The following is a 17,525-nucleotide window of genomic DNA, read 5'->3' as shown; positions in this document are numbered from 1 at the left end:
GATATTATGCTCTCGTAATTGCTTGTCATCATCTTTTATCCTAGCTTCTCCATTTGTATTGAAAGTGTATTGCGTTAAAGATATGCTCTTCAGGTACACTCTCCACCATTCACTTCTTTTTAGTTACATATGAAATGTTTTGTGTGAACCATACCATGTTTGATATTGGCGTTGAGTGCCTTGATGTTTGTTTGATTTTTGTTGATGAGATGCATGCTATATATTTTGTTGTTTGAATTAACTTCAGTATCTTGTAATAGCACTTTAAATTGCAGTCCATGTACGCATCTTACTCTTCCTTTATGGTCTGACTTGAATTATTTGTTTAGCATGCTTAATATGTTATTGGAATTTAAGTAATCACCATTAGTCTTCCTTGATTCCCTCTATTAATCACTTAATGGTTGTACTTCCCTCAACTTAAGTAACCTGATTCTTGGACCTAGACTCGGGTTTATTATTTCAAAGGCGTGTTTTTTCAAAAGTTTAACGTGTCATTTTTCTTAGGGTTTTAATTTCTTATAATATTTTCCCTATAAAAAAATAAAAATAAGTGGCATGAGAACTCCAAATTTTAATAAAATATCAAATTTTCACAAATAAAAAATGAGTCTCGTTGTCGAGTGGGGACGCAAGTGAGAAATGCAAGTCCATAATAACCCCCTTCGTAGACTTTGTTTATGGCGTCTTCTTTCTTTCAGTTTGATTAGAGTAACCCCCATCCTTAACATTGTTTAGGGCATCCCCCATAGTTTGTTTAACTCATTCCCCTTCATTAAGTTTGTTTAGCATCACCCTTTCCTTTAGTTTATTTAGGTCATTTCCCTTTATTAGGGCATCCACCTTCCTTTAATTTGTTTAAGGCATCTCCTTTCTTGGAGTTTCCATTAGTCATCCTATTCCTTTGAGTTAAATTAGGGAATCACCCTTCCTTCATTTTCTTAGGTCATCTGTCACACCCCAGTTTTTGTTATTCTTCAAACTAAACAATTAATACTCAAATACAGTATAAGAGCTCTCAAAAATTTAAATGCTGAGTTCCTGCTTGATTTTGTGCAAAAAGAGGATACTCAAAACTTGTTATAAAGAGTACATCCTGTATTAAACTTAGTTACTATAGTTAATAAAATATGTTTTGTTTCACAAAAGAAACTTGTACTACATTAATTTACGTACACCAAAACCTCATTATTCACTACGGGTAGCCCATACTACAAGTGTACCTGACAAATATATATATATATATATATATATATATATATATATATATATATATATATATATTACATCATTCCTACAAAAAGATTCAGTCTTTGATACAAAAGGCAAGGCCTCAAAAGACTTTCAATGCGAGCAAATAGCATCCAATCACAGTAAAACATTGCTTAAGCGTTATTTTCTGCATAGGTCTTCTGACCTGCATCTAGAGGTGGAAGGGATAAGGTGAGTTCACAACTCAGTAAGAACGTTTATAACCATCCCAAGCATACCCTTAAAAACCTTGAATTAAACGTTCAATAGCATGCATGATAAACATTTTATAACCATTAACAAATGTGTAATCATGTCAGATATGTATGCATGTGTTTTTGCTAGTTTCATCTTTGCTTTTCCTCATCTATCCTTTCACAACTGATAAACTGCTAACCCCCACCAATCTACACATCAGATATCGATGCTCCACAAGATACTCGATTAATATAATAATGACTATTCTAGGATATCACCCAAGGTCAAGTCATACCCCGTGTCTTTTGGGACTCATACCAAGGGCAGGACCAATCCTATGTCTTTAGGGACTAAAACCCAAGGGTAGGACTAACCCCATACACCCACATGGGAGTGTCTTCCTCGAGGGCTTTAGGGACTTTCACCCAAGGACCCACGATCCCACATAAACAATATATCAAATGATAATGCCTGTAGCATCACATAGACACTTCCCACCAATCAATTCTCTGAATATCATCATCCTGTGATAATTCCATATCCTTCGTGCAATGCAACCACACATTAAAATGACATTTCTACAACATAGAACCATGAATCTTCTTACCAATATACATTCCAATATCATGGTAACATTTTAATGCAATAAACCGAGATGCAATGACACGTTAAAATATTTTATGAAATCATAAAAATAACATGAAATTCCAACAAATGATTCAAGGAAATAAATCAGATACACCATAGAATAGCATAAAATTCCCTACCTTACACGGGTTTCCTTTTTGTGTTTCTTTTATGTAGGCGATCTTTGCCTATTATGAGGAACTGAAATGAAACAACATAATTTAGGTTTTCTAACCATTAAAATTTATTCAATTAAAACTTATGAAATTTTCCTTTCTTACTAATTTTTTACAACTTACTATTGTTAAACTTTTTTAATGCTCATATTCCCCAATTAATTACCAAACACTAATTCTTGTGATTTTCTTAAAGCCTAACCTATTAACAAATCCCAAGTGTCCAAATAACCTACTTAATTACATGTTTACTAATCTATTTTTTCAGTCAAACCGAATTAAACAAGGATTCATGCTGATCTTACCATTAATAAAATACTTAAGCTAAAATACTTTCATCTTTAATTAATTGTGATTTTTAACTAAAACGGGTTTATAGCTAATTATACTCAACTTTTACACAAATTTTACTGTTAATTCTTTTCAGCATGCCATTAGAAACCAAAATAAACGAAAATTACAAAATTGAACAACTTGCTTACCTCAAATCTACACTTTCTCTCTCTAGATCCTCTCTCTAACCCAAGTTGCTGCAGGTGAACTGGTGCAAAACGAGCTGTAGCCCCCTTTTAAAGGGGTCTCCATGCAACCAAGCACGAGGTGGTAGGCCACATGACTGCCACCAATCCACCCAAGTAGGAGGTGGCATTCCACTAACTTCAATTTCCCAATTTTGCACTTTAGTCCTTCAAGTTATCAAAAATAAAACCCATAATTGCCCATTAGTCCTTTAGGTTTTCATAACCCTAATTAGTCCCTAAGAACATAATAAGCATGCTTAGGTCAGTAACTAATCTCAATTAACCTTAATCAAACTTTAATTCATAATTAAATAGGATTAACACTAAACTAGTTTTAATATTTAATTAAGCACGTTTAAAGTTAAGTACTAAGATAATCATTATCGCCTATTTAATTCATTAGTACTAGATGTTACATCATCCCTCTTCATGGAGTTTTTTTTTTTTCAATTCATCCTTATTTCCTAATTTTGTTTATGACATCACCTTTCCTAGAGTTTCTTTAAGGTATCCCCTACCCTTAGTTTGTTTAGGTCATCCCATTTCCTTGATTATTATTAGGGAATCTCCCTTCCTTGACTTTGTTTAGGACATCCCCTTTTCTTTTAGTTTTTTTTTAGCATCCCCCTTCCTTGAGTTTTTTTAGGGCATTCCATTTCTTTGAATTTGTTTGGGGCATCCATTTTCCCCAAGTGTTATCATGACACCCCCTTCCTTTAGTTTGCCTGGGCCATGGAGTTCCTTTAGTTTCCTTAGTGCATCACCCTTCCTTCACATTCTTAGGTCATTCCTCTTCATGGAGATTGTTTAGTTCATTCCCCTTCCTAGAGTTTGTGTAGAGCATTCACCTTAGTTGAATTTGTTTAAAGCCATCTCTACTAAATGTTTATTTAGTGCACTCCCACTTCCTTAAGTTTTATAGGGCATCCACCTTCCTAGAGTTTTTTAAGGACATCCCGTGTCCTTGAATTTGTTTATGGCATAGAGTTTCATTAAGGCATCCTTTCATTTAGTTCTTGTGGGGAATCCCTTCCTTCCTTGATTTTCTCTTGGACACCCCCTTTCCTTTAGTTTGTTTAAAGTATTGTCATTCCATGAATTTTTTTAGGGCATTCCCCTTCCTTTAGTTTGTTTAGGGCATCTCTATTCCTTGAGTTACATTAGAGCATCTCCCTTTCTTGAGTTTCTTGGGTCAATCCTCTTCATGGAGACTGTTTAGTTCATTCCCTTTCCTGGACTTTGTGTAGAGCATCCCCTTTCCTTAAGTTTGTTTAGGACCCTTTCAATAGTTGATTTAATGCACCCCCACTTTCTTGAGTTTTATAGGGCATGCACCTCCTGTAGTTTGTTCAACACCTCTCATTTTCTATATATTTTTAGCACATCTCCCTTCATTGAGTTTGTCTAGGGAATCCCCTTTCTTGGAGTTTGTCTATGACAATTACTTTCCATCATTGTTATTAGCACATCCCCTTTTCATTAGTTTTCTACGACGTCCCCCTACCCCTTGAGTTGGTTTATGGTATACCCTCTTGGAGTTTGTTTAGGACATCTTCCTTTCTCCAGTTTGTTTAGGATATATTCCTTCAGTGACTTTGTTTAGGGCATCTCCCATACTCAAGTCTTATAATGGCATTCCCCTTCCTTCACTTAGTTATGGCATCCCACTTGGGCATCCCCCTTCCTTGAGTTAGTGTGTGGCATCCCCCTTCCATGACTTTGTTTATGGGATCCGCCTTACTTTAGTTTGTTTAAGGCATTCCCATCCTTGAGTATGTTTAGGGAATCCCCCTTCATTGAGTGTTACTAGGGCATCTCCCTTCCTAAACTGTTATTAAGGAATCCCCCTTCCATTAGTTTGTTTGGGGCATCCCCGTTCCTTGAGTTTCTTAGGGCACCCCTTTCCCTTGAGTTACTTTAGGGCTTCACCTTCCTTGAGTTTCTTAGTCTCTTTTCATGAAGATTGTTTAATTCATTCTCCTTTTTGGAGTTTGTGTAAAGGATCCCCCTTGCTTGAGTTTATGGCACCCCCCTTCCAAGAGTTGATTTAGTGCACTCCCACCTCCTTGAGATTCATAGCGCATCTGCTCTTGGAGTTTGTTAAGCCCCTCCCATTTTTTGAGTATTTTTTTTTTGGCACATCTCCCTTTGTTGAGTTTGTCTAGGGCATTTCCCTTCTTAGAGTTTGTTTACGGCGTCCACTTTCCTCGAGTTTTAATAGGGCATCCCCCTTCCTTTAGTTTGTTTTATGCATCCATGTTCCTTGAGTTTCCTTAGGCCATCCCACTCCCTTGAGTTACATTAGGGCATCACCCTTGCTTTAGTTTCTTAGGTCATTCTTTTTCATGGAGATTTTGTAATTCATTCCCTTTCCAAGAGTTTGTTTAGAGCATCCCCCTTCCTTGAGTTTGTTAATGACATCCCCTTCCCAAATTTTGTTTAGAGAATCCCCCTTCTTTGAGTTTCATTAGCGCATCCCCCTTCATTGAGTTTGTTTACAACATTCTCCCTCCATATCTTTGTTTAAGGCATCCCCCTTCCTTGAGTCTTATTAAGGCATCTTTTTCCATTATTTTGTTTAAGGCGTCCTCCTTCATTCAGTTAATTTATGGCATCCACCTTCCTTATCTATGTTTAGATCATCCCATTTTCTTCAATGTTATTAAGGCATCTCCTCCTACACATCCCATAGTTTCTTTGCAGCTATTCCTTGCATTTGTTTAGGTTATGCCCACATCCTTGAGTATGTTTAGCACATCCCCCTTTCTTGAGTTTGTTTAAGGGTATGCCCTATTCCTTGAGTATATTCAGGACATCTTCCTTCCTTGAATTGTTTTCGGGCATCCCCTTCCTTAAGTTTGTTTAGGGTACTCCCCTTCATTGAGTTTATTGAGGGCATCCTCTTTCCTCAAGTGCTGTTAGGGTATTCCCATTCCTCTATTTTTTTAGGACATTCTTGTTCATTGGGCTATCAAACTACCTTGATTTACTTTAGTCCATCACCCTTCCTTCAGTTTCTTAAGTCATCCATCTTCATTGAGATTTTTAATTCATTCCCTTTCCTAGAGTTTGTTTAGACCAACCAACTTCCTTCAATTTTGTTAGGGCATACCCTTTCCTAGGGATTACTTAGCGGACTCCCACTTCCTTTAGTGTAGTAGGGCATTCCCATCCAGTAGTTTGTTTAACGCAACTCCATTTCTTAAGGTTTTTTAGCACAACCGATTTTGATGGGATTAGGCATCCCCCTTGGTAGCGTTTGTTTGTGGCATGCCCTTTCTATGAGTCTTATTAGTGAATCCCCCTTCTTAATATTCATTTATGACGTTCTTCTTCCATTGGCTTTTTAAGGGCATCCCGCTTACTCGAATTTGCTTAGAGCATCCCCCTTCCTTGACTTTGTTTAGAGAATTCCCTTCATCAAGTTTATTAAGGGCATCCTTTAGGGCATCCCACTTCCTTAAGTTGGTTTATGGTATCCTTCGTCCTTCACCCCATAATCAGGATGTCATCCTATGTTCTATCTAAGCATAATCATTTGTTCTTGAGATTCCTCATCATTGGAACGCCATTCATAGTTCTATTCATTTTCATTCTTAGTTTGTTTAGTTTCACATCGTTGAGATGCCATCCTAGGTTCTATCTAAGCTAATTCATTTGTTCTTTTGATTGCTCATCATTGGACCATAATTCTTGAGTCTATCTCTGTTCATTGTTAGTTCCTTTAGTTACTTGTCATTGGGTTACTATCCTAGTTTTAATCAAAGTTTATTCGTTTGTTCCCTCTTATTTCTCATCACTAGGATGTCATCCTAGGTTCTATCTATATTCAATTTGAATTAATTTTGTGTCCGATCGTCTGCATACCATCCTAGTTTCTACCTAAGCTTAGTTGTTTGTTTGTTATGTTTCTCATCATTGAGACGTCATCTTAGTTTCTATCTAGGTTTGTTCTTAGTTCCTTTGGGTTCCAAACATTTGGATGCAATCCTAGGTTCAACCTATGTTCATTGTTCGTTCCTTTGGTTTCCCATCATTGTGAACTACCTAAGCTTATTCATATGTTCCTTTGTTTCTCATTTCCAAACATTTGGATGCAATCCTAGGTTCAACCTATGTTCATTGTTCGTTCCTTTGGTTTTCTATCATTGTGAACTATCTAAGCTTATTTCTATGTTCCTTTGGTTTCTGATAATTAGGACGCCATCCTAGGTTCTGTCATTAGTCATTCTAACTTCCTAAGGTTTTCCTAAGCTTATTTCTTTGTTATTTTTGTTTCTCATCATTGAGATATCATCCTAGGTTCTATCTGTGCTTAATTTTAGTTCCTTTGGTTTCAAATTTTTGGGCATCCCACTTCATTGAGTCTTGTTAGCACATCCCCTTCTTTGAGTTTGTTTACAACCTTCTCCTTCCAAATCTTTGTTTAGGGCATCCCCCTTCCTTGAGTCTTATTACGACGTCCGATTGTTCCTTAGTTTCTTTATAGAATATCTATTCCTTGAGTTTGTTTAGTGTTTGTGCCCTCTTCCTTGGGAATTTTTTTGGTGCATCCCCTTCCTAGAGTTTGTTTAGGACAACCCGATTCTTAGAGTTACTTATGGCATCACCATTTGATTATGTTTAAGGCAACCCCCATTCTTGAGTCTTATTAGCGCGTGCTAGGGCATGGGTGTTTTGTATCCATTGAGCAAAGACGGGTTGTAATTGTATAGCAGTATTTGAAAACATATCTTGAGGATGCCCTAAAGTGCATATCATATTGCCTAGGATAATGAGCATAAGAGCTAAAGGGCTATTATTGTATTGGCCCTCCGATAGGTTATGCTAGTTTTTTCCCCTTTCCTTTGTCCAAAGGACCCAAAGGGTCCCCTCAAAGAGAGACCAAAGGGCCCGAAGCACCTTAACAAAGGGTGCAACCCGAGAAACCTTGAAGTAGAATACCTGATACAGAGTGGAACTCCCAAGAAAGACTTAAGGTCGAAGACCGAAGCAGAAGTGAAACACACCTTCTTTTGAGTTTGTTTAGGGCGTCCTCCATCGTAGAGTTTATTTAGGGCAACCTCATATTTTGTGTTTCTTTAATGCATGGACCTTCCTTTAGTTCATTTAGGGAATGTGATTTAATCGAATCTTATTAAGGCATCTTTTTCCATTATTTTGTTTAAAACACCCCCCTTCATTCAATTAATTTATGGCATCCACCTTACTTATCTATGTTTAGATCATCCCCTTTTCTTCAATGTTATTAAGGCATCTCCTCCTCCCCATCCCTTTCTTTGTAGAATTCCTACTCCTTGCATTTGTTTATGTTGTACCTGCATCCTTCAGTATGTTTAGCACATCCCCCTTTCTTGAGTTTGTTTAAGGGTATTCCTTATTCCTTGAGTATGTGCAGGACATCCTCCTTCCTTGAGTTGTTTTCGGGCATCCCCTTCCTTAAGTTTGTTTAGGGTATTCCCCTTCATTGAGTTTATTTAAGGCATCCTCTTTCCTGGAGTGTTATAAAGGTATTCCCATTCCTCTATTTTTTTTTTAGGACATTCCTGTTCATTGGGCTATCAAACTACCTTGATTTACTTTAGTCCATCACTCTTCCTTCAGGTCATCCATCTTCATGGAGATTTTTAATTCATTCCCTTTCCTAGAGTTTGTTTAGACCAACCAACTTCCTTCAATTCTTTTAGGGCATACCCTTTCCTAGGGATTAGTTAGCAGATTCCAACTTCCTTTAGTGTAGTAGGGCATCCCCATCTAGTAGTTTGTTTAGCGCAACTCCATTTCTTGAGGTTTTTTAGTACAACCGTTTTTGTTGAGATTGGGCATCTCCCTTGGTAGAGTTTGTTTGTGGATGCCCTTTCTATGAGTCTTATTAGTGAATCCCCCTTCTTAATGTTCATTTACAATGTTCTTCTTCCGTTGGCTTTTTAAGGGCATCCCGCTTACTCGAATTTGCTTAGAGCATCCCCCTTCCTCGACTTTGTTTAGAGAATTCCCTTCATTAAGTTTATTAAGGGCATCCTTTAGGGCATCCCACTTCCTTAAGTTGGTTTAGGGTGTCCTTCATCCTTCACCCCATAATCAGGATATCATCCTAGGTTCTATCTAAACATAATCATGTGTTCCCAAGATTCCTCATCATTGGAACACCATTCATAGTTCTACCTAAGCTTAGTTGGTTGTTTCTTATGTTTCTCATCATTGTGATGTCATCCTAGTTTCTATAAAGGTTTGTTCTTAGTCCCTTTAGATTCCAAAGTTTTCGATGGAGTACTAGGTTCGGCCTATGTTCATTGTTCGTTTGTTTGGTGTCCCTCCATTGTGAATTATCGAAACTTATGAGTATGTTCCTTTTGTTTCTCATCATTAGAACACCATCCTATGAATTTGTTTAAGGGTAAACCCTATTCCTTTAGTATGTTGAGGACATCCTCCTTGAGTTTGTTTAGGGTATTCCCGTTCCACTATTTTTTTAGAACATTCCTATTCATTGGGCTATCAAACTACCTTGATTTACTTTAGTCCATCATCTTTCGTTGAGTTTCTTAGGTCATTCATCTTCATTGAGATTTTTAATGCATTCCCTTTCCTAGAGTTTGTTTAGGCCAACCAACTTCGTTCAATTCTTTGAGGGCATACCCTTTCCTAGGGATTACTAAGTAGACTCCCAATTCCTTTAGTCTAGTAAGGCATACCCATCTAGTAGTTTGTTTAGCGCAACTCCATTTTTTGAGGTTTTTTTAGCACGACCGCTTTTGTTGGGATTGGGCCTCCCCATTGGTAGAGTTTGTTTGTGGGATGCCCTTTCTTTGCATCTTATTAGTGAATCTGCCTTCTTAAAATTCATTTACGATGTTGTTCTTCCATTGGTTTTTTAAGGGCACCCCGCTTGCTTGAATTTTCTTAGTGCATCCCCCTTCCTTGACTTTGTTTAGAGAATTCCCCTCATTAAGTTTATTAAGGGGATCCTTTAGGGGATCCCACTTCCTTAAGTTTATTTGGGGTATCCCTTGTCCTTCACCCCATAATCAGGATCTCATCCTATGCTCTATCTATAAAGAATCATTTGTTCCCGAGATTGCTCATCATTGGAATGCCATTCATAGTTCTATTCATTTTCATTCTTAGTTTGTTTAGTTTCACATCATTGAAATGCCATCCTAGGTTCTATCTATATCCAATTTGAGTTAATTTGAACTCCGATCCTCTACGTACCATGCTAAGTTCTACCTAAGTTTAGTTGGTTGTTTCTTATGTTTCTCATCATTGTGATGTCATCCTAGTTTCTATAAAGGTTTGTTCTTAGTCCCTTTAGATTCCAAAGTTTTCGATGGAGTACTAGGTTCGGCCTATGTTCATTGTTCGTTTGTTTGGTTTCCGTCCATTGTGAATTATCGAAGCTTATTCTTATGTTCCTTTTGTTTCTCATCATTAGAACACCATCCTATGAATTTGTTTAAGGGTGCACCCTATTCCTTTAGTATGTTGAGGATATCCTCCTTCCTTGAGTTGCATTCGGGCATCCCCTTCCTTGAGTTTGTTTAGGGTATTCCCCTTCATTGAGTTTATTTAGGGCATCCTCTTTCCTGTAGTGTTATTATGGTATTCCCATTCCTCTAATTTTGTAGAACATTCCTGTCCATTGGGCTATGAGTCCCAAAAGACACGGGGTATGACTTGCCCTTGGGTGATGTCCCAGAATAGTCATTATTATATTGATCGAGTATCTTGTGGAGCATTGATATCTGCTGTGTAGATTGTTGGGAGTCAGCAAATTATCAGTTTTGAAAGGATGGATGGGGAAAAGCAATGATGAAACCAACAAACACGTGCATACATGTTTGACATGATTACACATTTGTTAATGGTTATGAAATGTTTATCATGCATGTTATTAAACGTTTAATTCAAGGTTTTTAAGGGTATACTTAGGATGGTTATAAACTTTCCTACTGAGTTGTGAACTCACCCTATTCCTTCCACCTATAGATGCAGGTCAGAAGACCTATGCAGGAAAGAATGCTTGAGCAATGCTTTACTATGATTGGATGCTGTTTGCTCATATTGAAAGTCTTTTGAGGCCATGCCTTTTGTATCAAGACTACACCTTTTGTTGGAATGATGTAATGTATATATTTGTTAGATACACTTGTAGTATGGGCTACCCATAGTAAACAATGGGGTTTGGTATATATAAATTAATGTTGTACAAGTTTCTTTTGTGAAACAAAACATATTTTGTTAACTTAATAGTCACAATGTTTAATACAGGATGTACTCTTTATAACAGGTTTTCCATATCCTCTTTTTAAACAAATTCAAGTAGGAACTCAACATTTAAGTCTTTGAGAGCACTTATACTGTATTTGAGTATCAATTGTTTAGTTGAAGAATAAATAATAATAATAATAAGAAAAAAAAAATTGGGGTGTGACATAGTTTGTTTAGCGCAACTCCATTTTTTGAGGTTTTTTTAGCACGACCCCTTTTGTTGGGATTGGGCCTCCCCATTGGTAGAGTTTGTTTGTGGCGTGCCCTTTCTTTGAGTCTTATTAGTAAATCCACCTTCTTAAAGTTCATTTACGATGTTGTTTTTCCATTGGTTTTTTAAGGGCATCCCGCTTGCTTGAATTTTCTTAGTGCATCCCCCTTCCTTGACTTTGTTTAGAGAATTCCCCTCATTAAGTTTATTAAGGGGATCCTTTAGGGGATCCCACTTCCTTAAGTTTATTTGGGGTATCCCTTGTCCTTCACCCCATAATCAGGATCTCATCCTATGCTCTATCTATAAAGAATCATTTGTTCCCGAGATTGCTCATCATTGGAATGCCATTCATAGTTCTATTCATTTTCATTCTTAGTTTGTTTAGTTTCACATCATTGAAATGCCATCCTAGGTTCTATCTATATCCAATTTGAGTTAATTTGGTCTCCGATTGTCTACGTACCATGCTAGGTTCTACCTAAGCTTAGTTGGTTGTTTCTTATGTTTCTCATCATTGTGATGTCATCCTAGTTTCTATAAAGGTTTGTTCTTAGTCCCTTTAGATTCCAAAGTTTTCGATGGAGTACTAGGTTCGGCCTATGTTCATTGTTCGTTTGTTTGGTTTCCATCCATTGTGAATTATCGAAGCTTATTCTTATGTTCCTTTCGTTTCTCATCATTAGAACACCATCCTATGAATTTGTTTAAGGGTGCACCCTATTCCTTTAGTATGTTGAGGATATCCTCCTTCCTTGAGTTGCTTTCGGGCATCCCCTTCCTTGAGTTTGTTTAGGGTATTCCCCTTCATTGAGTTTATTTAGGGCATCCTCTTTCCTGTAGTGTTATTACGGTATTCGCATTCCTCTAATTTTGTAGAACATTCCTGTCCATTGGGCTATCAAACTACTCTAATTTACTTTAGTCCCTCATCTTTCCTTGAGTTTCTTAGGTCATCCTTCTTCATGAAGATTTTTAATTCATTCCCTTTCCTAGAGTTTGTTTAGGCCAACTAACTTCGTTCAATTCTTTGAGGGCATACCCTTTCCTAGGGATTACTAAGCAGACTCCCAATTCCTTTAGTCTAGTAGGGCATACCCATCTAGTAGTTTGTTTAGCGTAACTCCATTTTTTGAGGTTTTTTTAGCACGACCCCTTTTGTTGGGATTGGGCCTCCCCATTGGTAGAGTTTGTTTGTGGCGTGCCCTTTCTTTGAGTCTTATTAGTAAATCCACCTTCTTAAAGTTCATTGACGATGTTGTTTTTCCATTGGTTTTTTAAGGGCATCCCGCTTGCTTGAATTTTCTTAGTGCAGCCCCCTTCCTTGACTTTGTTTAGAGAATTCCCTTCATTAAATTTATTAAGGGGATCGTTTAAGGCATCCCACATCCTTAAGTTTTTTTATGGTATCCCTCGTCCTTCACCCCATAATCAGGATGTCATCCTAAGCTCTATCTAAATAGAATCATTTGTTCCGTAGATTGCTCACCATTGGAATGCCATTCATAGTTCTATTCATTTTCATTCTTAGTTTGTTTAGTTTCACATCATTGAGATGCCATCCTAGGTTCTATCTATATCCAATTTGAGTTAATTTTTTGTCTGATCGTCTGCATACAATCCTAGGTTTTACCTAAGCTGAGTTGGTTGTTTGTTATGTTTCTTATCATTGTGATGTCATCCTAATGTCTATAAAGGTTTGTTCTTAGTACATTTAGGTTCCAAAGTTTTCGATGGAGTCCTAGGTTTGGCCTATGTTCATTGTTCGTTTGTCTGGTTTCCCTCCATTGTGAATTATCAAAGCATATTCGTATGTTCCTTTCGTTTCTCATCATTAGAACACCATCCTATGAATTTGTTTAAGGGTACACCTTATTCCTTTAGTATGTTGAGGATATCCTCCTTCCTTGAGGTTCTTTCGGGCATCCCCTTGAGTTTGTTTAAGGTATTCCCCTTCTTTGAGTTTCTTTAGGGCATCCTCTTTCTTTGAGTGTTATTAGGGTATTCCCATTCCTCAATTTTTTTAGAACATTCTTGTCCATTAGGCAATCAAACTACCTTGATTTACTTTTGTTCCTTATCTTTCCTTTAGTTTCTTAGGTCATCCTTCTTCATGGAGATTTTTAATTCATTCCCTTTCCTGAAGTTTGTTTAGGCCAACCAACTTCCTTCAATTCTTTGAGGGCATACCCTTTCCTAGGGATTACCAAGCATACTCCCAATTCCTTTAGTCTAGTAGGGTAGTAGTTTGTTTAGCGCAACTCCATTTTTTGAGGTTTTTTTAGCACGACCCCTTTTGTTGGGATTGGGCCTCCCCATTGGTAGAGTTTGTTTGTGGCGTGCCCTTTCTTTGAGTCTTATTAGTGAATCCGCCTTTTTAAAGTTCATTTACGAGGTTGTTCTTCCATTGGTTTTTTAAGGGCATCCCGCTTGCGTGAATTTGCTTAGTGCATCCCCGTCCATGACTTTGTTTAGGGCATGCCACTTTCATTCGTTTTTTTAGGGTATCCCTCGTCCTTCACCCCATAATTAGGATGTCATCCTAAGCTTTATCTAAACAAATCATTTGTTCTCTAGATTGCTCATCATTGGAATGCCATTCATAGTTCTATTCATTTTCATTCTTACTTTGTTTAGTTTCACATCATTGAGATGCCATCCTAGGTTCTATATATATGTCCAATTTGAGTTAATTTTGTGTCCGATCATCTGCATACCATCCTGGGTTCTACCAAAGCTTAGTTGGTTGTTTGTTATGTTTCTCATCATTGTGATGTCATTCTAGTTTCTATAAATGTTTGATCTTAGTCCCTTTTGGTTCCAAACAATTGATGGAGTCCTAGGTTCGGCCTATGTTCATTGTTCGTTTGTTTGGTTTCGCTCCATATTGAATTATGAAAGCTTTTTCGTATGTTCCTTTTGTTTCTCATCATTAGAACAACATCCTATGAATTTGTTTAAGGGTACACCCTATTCCTTTAATATGTTGAGGACATCCTCCTTCCTTGAGTTTGTTTTGGGTATTCCTTTTCATTGAGTTTATTTAGGGCATTCTCTTTCCTTGAGTGTTATTAGGGTATGCCCATTCCTCTATTTTTTAAGAACATTCCTGTTCATTAGGCTATCAAACTACCTTGATTTACTTTAGTCCATCATCTTTCCTTGGGTTTCTTAGGTCATCAATCTTCTTGGAGATTTTTAATTCATTCCATTTCCTAGAGTTTGGTTAGGCCAACCAAGTTCCCTCATATCTTTGAGGGCATACACTTTCCTCGGGATTACTTAGCAAACTTCCACCTCCTTTAGTGTAGTAGGGCATCCCTATCCAGTAGTTTCTTTAGCACAACCAATTTTTTTGGGATTGGCAATTGTCCTTAGTAGAGTTTGTTTATGGCGTGCCCTTTCTTTGAATCTTATTAGTGAATCCGCCTTCTTAAAGTACATTTACGATTTTGTTCTTCCATTAGTTTTTTAAAGGCATCCCGCTTGCTTGAATTTTCTTAGGTGTATCCCCCTTCCTTGACTTCGTTTAGAGACTTCCCCTCATTAACTTTATTAAAGGGATCGTTTAGGGCATCCCACTTCCTTTCATTTTTTTAGGGTATCCCTCGTCCTTCACCCTATAATTAGGATGTCATCCTAAGCTCTATCTAAACAGAATCATTTGTTCCTGAGATTGCTCATCATTGGAATGCCATTCATAGTTGTTTTCATTTTCATTCTTAGTTTGTTTAGTTTCACATCGTTGACATGCCATCCTAGGTTCTATCTATATCCAATTTGAGTTAATTTTGTGTCCGATTGTGTGCATACCATCCTAGGCCCGATCGTGTTATGTTTCTTATCATTGTGATATTATCCTAGTTCCTATAAACGTTTGTTCTTAGTCCCTTTGGGTTCTAAAGTTTTCGATGGAGTCCTAGGTTTGGCCTATGTTCGTTGTTCATTCGTTTGGTTTCCCTCCATTGGGAATTATTAAAGCTTATTCGTACGTTCCTTTTATTTCTGATCATTAGAACACCATCCTATGAATTTGTTTAAGGGTACACCCTATTCCTTTTGTTTGTTGAGGATATCCTCCTTCCTTGAGTTGAATTCAAGCATCCCTTTCCTCGATTTTATTTAGGGCATCCTCTTTCCTGGAGTGTTATTAGGGTATTCCCATTACTCTATTTTTTTTAGAACATTCCTGTCCATTGGGCTATCAAACTCTCTTGATTTACTTTAGTCCATCATCTTTCCATGAGTTTCTTAGGTCATCCATCTTCATGGAGATTTTGAATTCATTCCCTTTCCTAGAGTTTGTTTAGGCCAACCAACTTCCATCAAATCTTTGAGGGCATACCTTTTCCTAGGGATTACTTAGCATACTCCCACTTCCTTTAGTGTAGTAGGGCATCCCTATCCGGTAGTTTCTTTAGCGCAACTCCATTTCTTGATGTTGCTTTTAGCACAACCACTTTCATTGGGCTTGGCCATCATCCTTAGTAGAGTTTGTTTGAGGCATGCCCTTTCTTTGAGTCTTATTAGTGAATGCACCTTCATAAAGTTCATTTACGATGTTGTTCTTCTGTTGGTTTTGTAAAGGCATCCTGCTTGCTTGAATTTGCTTAGTGCATCCCCCTTCCTTGACTTTGTTTAGAGAATTCCCCTCATTAAGTTTATTAAGGGGATTGTTTAGGGCATCCCACTTTCTGAAGTTTGTTCGGGGTATCCCTTATCCTTCACCCCATAATCAGGATGTCATCCTAGGTTCTATCTAAACATAATCATTTGTTCTCAAGAGTGCTCATCATTGGAATGCCATTCATTCTTCTATTCATTTTTATTCTTAGTTTGTTTAGCTTCTATCTATATCCAATTTGAGTTAATTTTGTGTCCGATCGTTTGCATACCATCCTAGGTTCTACCTAAGCTTAGTTGGTTGTTTGTTATGTTTCTCATCATTGTGATGTCCTCGTAGTTTCTATAAAGGTTTGTTCTTAGTCCCTTTGAGTTCCAAACAATTCGATGGAGTCCTAGGTTCGGCCTATGTTCATTGTTCGTTCATTTTGTTTCCCTCCATTGTGAATTATCGAAGCTTATTCGTATGTTCATTTTGTTTCTCATCATTAGAACACCATCCTAAGAATTTTTTTAAGGGTACACCGTATTCCTTTAGTATGTTGAGGACATCCTCCTTCCTTTAGTTGTTTTCGAGCATCCCCTTCCTTGAGTTTGTTTAGGGTATTCCCCTTCATTAAGTCCAATTCAATTTGAGAATCATCTTATTATTGATTTTCGAATCCTTTTGTTTTTGAGTTTCACTAGATTCATATACTTCTGTCAATCCAAATAATTGAGTTGGATACATTTTTAAGAGTTCTTTATATATATATATATATATATATATATATATATATTTATAAATAGAACACTTTTGATAACCCATTTTTTTTGTTTGTTTTGAACCCTTAAAAATATAAACAATTTTGTTTTGTTTTTGTAAAACTGTTAGAACTAGAAAACAATTGTTTTTAAATTTTCTAATTCTTTTTTTTCAAGTTCTTTCAAAATGGGTTTAAAAAAGGATGGTCGTTTACGGGGAGAACCAAAAGGCAGATCAGTTTCTTTCAGGCATCCTCTTTCCTCGAGTGTTAGTAGTGTATTCCCATTCCTCTATTTTTTTTTTAGAACATTCCTGTTCATTGGGCTGTCAAACTACCTTGATTTACTTTAGTGCATCATCTTTCCTTGAGTTTCTTAGGTCATCATTCTTCATGGAGATTTTTAATTCATTCGCTTTCCTAGAGTTTGTTTAGGCCAACCAACTTCCTTCAATTCTTTGAGGGCATACCCTTTCCAAGGGATTACTTAGCAGACTCCCACTTTCTTTACTGTAGTAGGGCATCCCTATCCAGTAGTTTCTTTACCGCGACTCTATTTCTTGATTTTTTTTAGCACAACCACTTTTGTTGGGATTAGCCATCGTCCTTAGTAGAGTTTGTCTGTGGCATGCCCTTTCTTTGAGTCTTATTAGTGAATGCTTCTTAAAGTTCAGTTACGATGTTGTTCTTCCATTGGTTTTTTAAGGGCATCCCGCTTGCTTGATTTTGCTTAGTGCATCCCCCTTGACTTTGTTTAGAGAATTCCCCTCATTAAGTTTATTAAGGGGATCGTTTAGGGCATCCCACTTCCTTAAGTTTTTTAGGGTATCCCTCGTCTTTTACCCCATAATTAGGATGTCATCCTAAGTTCAATCTAAACATAATCATTTGTTCTCGAGATTGC

The 17,525-nt window shown here is 37.2% G+C and overlaps 1 protein-coding gene across 21 annotated transcripts in view; it reads left to right on the top strand.

Annotated features, from left to right (window-relative positions):
* LOC104878060 (mediator of RNA polymerase II transcription subunit 15a) overlaps window positions 1-17,525 on the top strand; it is a 39,501-nt gene that overhangs the window by 13,585 nt on the left and 8,391 nt on the right. For 7 of the 21 annotated variants that reach the window (XR_009466375.1, XR_009466373.1, XR_009466374.1 and 4 more), the window contains 2 exons: window positions 2-93; window positions 10,763-11,062. The gene's annotated coding sequence lies outside the window, so the exon portion shown is untranslated. Of the gene's footprint in view, window position 1; window positions 94-10,762; window positions 11,064-17,525 lie in introns of those variants that run through there. The other 14 variants (XR_009466368.1, XR_009466367.1, XR_009466357.1 and 11 more) reach the window with 4 other exon arrangements.

This window comes from Vitis vinifera, chromosome 8 (genome assembly GCF_030704535.1).
Source record: "Vitis vinifera cultivar Pinot Noir 40024 chromosome 8, ASM3070453v1".
NCBI lineage: Eukaryota > Viridiplantae > Streptophyta > Magnoliopsida > Vitales > Vitaceae > Vitis > Vitis vinifera.
The sequence above is the reverse complement of the archived record's forward strand: the minus strand, read 5'-3'. Positions and strand labels throughout refer to the sequence as shown.